Below are 6224 nucleotides of genomic sequence, written 5' to 3'. Positions count from 1 at the left end.
TAGGCACAAGAATATTTTTTATATGCCATTTTTTTCTAACAAAAAAATTCCTCAAGAACTGAGACCTAGTTGTTGAGAACAAGGAAAAGGAGAGAAAACCTCTTCTTGCCTTTAAACTATCATTGTGTTGTTGAAACTGTGCACGCAAATATCTAGTAAGTTCACAAAAAGTATCTTTTGTCAGTTAAAAAAGCATCTTTATTGGAAGATATATTTATTATGTGAATATGTGTGTACATACATGTATGAGTGTTCCTTTCTTGACATATTATACTCTTCGCATTTTTGCTACTGTGTGCGTACAGGGAATTAAAATGTCAGAAGGCTCTCTAAAATTTCTGGTGGAAGAGAAGAAAAATACATTGCATCTGGAAAATTGCTAACCCCTTTGATTTACTTCTCCTCCCTTTCCCCTGTCACATTCCAAGCTTTTTCAGATGAGTGAAATGCCATCCTCCTTGAAAGACCCTTAAATTCATAAAGGCAAAATAAATTAATTGAGATGAAGACAACTTCTCTGCCTCCAATCAGAGCAAGATCTGCTCTTTGTACTCTCTCTGAATCTTCTTGTGGTCTTTGGAGTCCTTAGGGATTTGCCTAGAAGTTCTAAAGGCTAAAGGACAAGAGTAAATTATTTTTTGAAAAAAAATTAAGTTTTAGGGGAAAAAAAAAGTATGTAAATCCAGTAAGCATCTTTTCTTAGTGGGAAAATATTTGCAGTAATTAGACATCTTTTGTAATAAAATTTTAAATCAAGCAGATGATGGAGATGAGTGATGTCCTAAACAAACATTCCCTGACTTCTTAATAAACTTTGTTCTTTATAGCTTTTGTGTTCTCTCTTTTCAGTTTTGTTCCCAAGAAAAACTTGCTCAACTTCGGCCCTGAGAATTATGCTTACATGCAGGGGCTTTTGTTCAAGGTTTAGGCAGCTGTTAAATATTCTTCATGTTTTAAAAAGAGTGATTTAAGATATTCATATGTGTGGTCAATATGCATTTGTGTTTTAAAAGTTGGGCCTAAGATTTTAAAAATTTCCCAAAGTTTTCCTGATCTAAATGTTCCCCTTCATCTGTCTATTTGTGGGAGCTTCTGGAATTCAGTATTTTTTCAATTCCAATAGCATTTTTGAAATTTTATTTTATGGAGGTTCTACAGATACAGTACTTTGTATATTTCAGTTAGCACATTTTTGAAACACCTACCACGTGTGAAGTACTATTTGGGATAATAAAATAAATGCATGATGGCACCATGTTTCTTGTTCTCCATAGTTTTCCATCTTTCACTATAAGTATAACCTTAAAAATCTGTTAATACTTATTTCACCCTTTCCCATGGTTCACAGTGTGGGATGCCATTAAGAACTGCAGGAATAAGGTATCTATTATATGTTCATATCCCAACTTTTTTATTGGCTGAAAACTGAATTATGTATTTGAAATATGAAAATGCAATAAAACATACTTTTAATAGAATAAGATAAACCTAAATCAAAGAGTGCATAAAATGCACTTCTAATTTTTTTGTTTGCTCTGTCTAAACTTGGGGTAAAATAAGTTTCATGTACTGTAATTAATCTCCCTTACAAATGCATTGACTTTATATACTTGTGAGAAAATCTAAGGGATATTCCATTTACTTTTATTGGGGTGCCTTTTATTGGGTATTTTGTTTCATTAAGTAGTTTTGTTCATTTGAATATTGACTGTCATCCTGAATTGCTCATTCCATACATTTTGCTCGTGCATAGATGCTTCAAGAGATGATGCTGGTATTTTTTTCCTGAGAAATGTAGTTATGTTGGGAGCTCATACTAAGAGATACATTTATGTGAGAATTAAGTTTGTAGTTTCTTTATGAAGCATAAAATGAAATGTCAGAAAACAGTTTATGGATTTATGAAGGTATACCATTTATCTTTTTTAGTAGATATTGAATAGTTGTTGTTTTCTTTGTTAAGTAACTTCTGAAAGTACAAAAAGAAGTCCACTGTAATCTTTGCCTCTGACATGAAAACATACCTCAAAAGAATAAGAGTTACTTAACCTATATAACTTTGAGGAAACTCATGAAATTGTGTATATAAATTATGTTATTATTGTTTCATGGTCCATTCCTACTGTTGAGTTTTACCTTCAAAAGAAGATAGAGTTCTTACTTAATAGAATTCTTACAAAGATAAAAATGTTATAGATTCATTTTTAAACCTTTCGTATCTCACTGGGTGCTAATTTGACTTCAATAGTATAATTTCATATATTACATTATTTTTATGTAAATGAAAACAATATTGTCTGCTTTCATAAAGATACACAGTCTTGAAAACTCTGTGGGGAAGTTCTAGTTTGTTCTCTAGGGTCACTGTGAGTCAGAATTAACAGCAGTGAATTTCGTGGGTTTTAGGTTTATCAGCTCCATATGATAAGTACTGGACTGTGAAGTACAAGGTCCGCAGTTGGAGCATGTCAGCCACTCCACAGGAGGAAAATGAAGCTTTCTGTTCCTACAGAGATTAAAAACTTCGGAAACCCTATACAGGATCACTGAGTCAGAACTGACTCGATGGCACTTAACAACAACAAATAATAATGCCTTAAGTAAAACAAGAATAGACAGGTCCAATTACAGTTTTCGGAAGTGGTCTGATTAAATATTTTTTAAAACCTTAGTAATCCTGAATTTTGACTATAATTTAATTTAAACAATACTATGTATAATCATTAAATTAGGTATAACTTTTATTAGAATAATTATATGGCCAAATATTTTAGGAGAAATAAATTATCTTTAAAAACCTAAATTCTGATTTGCATGTAATAATATATCTGTATTATTTTAAATGCTGTTGTTAAAGCCGTTCAGTTTGTTCTGACTCAGTGGTCTTGTATAGGGTTTCTGAGGCTGTAATTTAAAATGTTGTTGTTGTTAAGTGCTATTGAGTCCGTTCCAACTCATAGTAACCCTGCATAGGATTTCCAAGGAGTGGCTGGTGAATTTGAACCAACAGCCTTGTGGTTCAAACAGACCCTTGGGGTGTCCAGTGCATTATCGCATAGTGCCACACCAGGACTAATCTCATCTCTAAGAAAGTAGACATTTAAAGTCCCTCTAGACATTATTTCCATGTAGCTTATTAATGTTTTGCATTGAATAGAGCATACATTTTTCATTAAGGGGATTTTTTTTTTTTTTTATAATACCCTGTACAGCGTCAGTATGAGTTGGAACCAACTCCATGGTACTTAACAACAACATATTATATAGTATTTTGTCTTAAGCCTATAAGACAAATTTTATACAAACCAGGCAGTCACTAATAACCCAAATGACAACAAAATCGGTAGTAAAGTCTAGCACTATGCTCAACATATATGGCACAAAACCTCAAAAGCTGAATCATTCCAATATTAGATTCATAGGATATTTTTTGTTGTTAAGTGCCATCAAGTTGGTTCTGACTCATAGAGACCCTGTACAGGGTTTCTGAGGAGCAGCTGGTGAGTTTAAACTGCCGACTTTGCGGTTCAAACTAACTTTGTTGCCCAGTGCTTTATCCTACAGCACCACACCAGGATTATTGTTCTTAAATGCCATTGAGTCCATTCTAACCCCTAGCAAACCTGTGTAGAGATTCTGAGAAGCAGCTGGTGAGCTCAAACTGACTATGTAGTCCAGTGCATTAACCCACAGCACCACACCAGGACTGCTACCAGAACTATAAACATTCCCGTCTTTTATCCTCTTAATAAAAATGGTAGAAAAGAATTTAAGTTTGGGGCTGGCTAATTCTCCATTTTTACTGAATAGAATAATAGAGTTGAATAAAGCTTTATGTTCATTTCTCCATAGACTTAAAATTGTACATATTCTAAGTCCAAAGGGCAAACAAATGATTCTGTTTGTGTGTTTCTTCATGGCACTATGTTATTGCATGTCTTTGGCTATAGAATAAGAGACAGTGCATGTCTTTTCATAGATTTTTACATTACTTATATTTATAAAATTTATCTAACTTAGCGTAGTGGTTACGCATCGGGCTGCGAATTGCAAGGTCGCAGTTCGAAATTACCAGCTGCTCCGCAGGAGAAAGATGAGACTTTCTGCTCCTGTAAAGATTAACAGCCTTGGAAACCCTGTTCAGGGTTGCTATGGGTCAGAACCGACTCGATGGCACTTAACAACAAAAACAAAAACTGATTTTATTTTAAGGAATTAAAAAACAAACACCACAACAATGACTGGTTGGAGTAGTAGTGAAAAGGATGACCCCTACAGGCTATTTGCATAGTTCAGTTATAAAGCACGACAATATTCAAATGCTCAAAATATGCTTATTCCAACCAAGAGAGGGTTCTTAACTTACTGTCAGGTTGATAGGAAAAGGTATATGTGTGGATACAATTCAGAGTTTTTATTAGTGGAAAAGGAAAAACACTGGATCTTTATTTTTACTAACCTCCAGAAAGAAATATATTCATAAACAGACATCAGTAGTAACAGTGGTACCTGTGACTTTGTCATCAATAGGACAAAAGGATATTTTCATATTACATTCATTGTAAATCTTGGCAGAATCAAACTGCCACATCTTGCTCCTGCAGAGCGGTTGTTGGGTACAAACCACTAACCTTTCAGTTACCAGCGAACTTAACCACTGTGCAAATACGAGCTCTTTAATACATTACATTTCATTGTTGTTTTTAAGTGTCATCAAGTCAGTTCCGGCTCACAGCGACCCTGTATGGGGTTTCTGAGGAGCAACTGGTAAGCTTGAACTGTTGAACTACCTTGCAGTGCATTAACCCGCAGTGTCACACCAGGTCTATTACATGCTAGCGACCCTACGCATAACAGAATGAAACACTGCCTTGCCTGATCCTGCACCAATTCAGCATTCGTTGCTACGTTTGAGCCCTCTACAGTTGCCATTGTGCTGATAACATCTCATAGGGTGATCTTCCTCTCTTTCTCTGGCCCTCCACTTTACCAATCATGATATCCTACATCACACACTGGTCCCTCCTGATAATATATCTGAACAAAGAGAGACTAAATCAGGCCATCATAGATTCTGGTGAGCATTCTGGCTGTATTTCTTCCAACACAGATTTGTTTGTTCCTTTGGTAGTCCAACATACTTTTAATAATCTCCAAAACTATAACTCAAATGCATCAATTATACAGTCTTCCTTAATCATGGTTCAACTTTCACATGCAGTGAGGTTATTGAAAATATCATTACTTGGGTCAGGTGTACGTTAGTTCTCAAACTGACATCGTTGCACTTGAAGACTTTAAAAAGACCTAATGCAATGCATCATTTGATTTCTTGACTGTTGCTTCCATGAGTGTTGATGGTTGATCTGAGCAAAATGAAGTCTTTGGCAACTTCAAATTTTGTTTTTCTCCATTTATATGGATGTTGTTTATTGGTCCAGTGGTGAGAACTTTTGTTTTCTTTACATTGAAGTACAACCCATACCTAAGGCTGTGGTCTTTGATCTTCATTAGTAAGCATTTTAAGTCTGCTTTCATCAAACAAGGTTGTATTATCTGCATATAATAGGTTGTTCATAAGTCTTCCTCTGATCCTGATGTTACATTTTTTCTTCATATTACCCATCTTCTCAAATTATTTGCTCAGTATACAGATTGAAGAAGTATGATGAAAGAATATACCTCATAAGCACAATTAAGTGTTCCAGAATACTCATGCTCAGCAATGTTGTCTGTAGCTTGTCATGATCCACATTGTGAAAAGCCTTTGTGTAGTCAATAAAGTACAAGTAAACATTTTTCTGGTATTCTCTGCTTCCAGCCAAGATCCACCTAATGTCTGCAGTGATATCCCTCATTCCACACCCTCTTCTGAATCCAGCTTGAACATATGGAAGTTCTCTGTCAATATATGATTGCAGCCATTTTGTTATTATCTTCAGCAAAATTTTCCTTGCATGCAATATAAATAGTATTGTCAGATGACTTCTGTATTCCATTGATTTCTGTATTCCATTGGGTCACCGCTCTTTAGAATGGACACAAATATGGACTTCTTGCAGTTACTTGGCCAGGTGTTTGTCTTCCAAATTTCTTGGCATAGATAAATGAGTGCCTCTAGTGGCGATCTGTTTGTTGAAAGATACAGTTTGTATTCCATCAATTCCTGGTGCCTTGTTCTTTGCCAGTTCTTTGGACTTCTTCCTTCAGTATCACTGGCTCTT

Source organism: Chrysochloris asiatica, unplaced genomic scaffold (genome assembly GCF_000296735.1).
Source record: "Chrysochloris asiatica unplaced genomic scaffold, ChrAsi1.0 scaffold00217, whole genome shotgun sequence".
Classification (NCBI taxonomy): Eukaryota; Metazoa; Chordata; class Mammalia; order Afrosoricida; family Chrysochloridae; genus Chrysochloris; species Chrysochloris asiatica.
The sequence above is the reverse complement of the archived record's forward strand: the minus strand, read 5'-3'. Positions refer to the sequence as shown.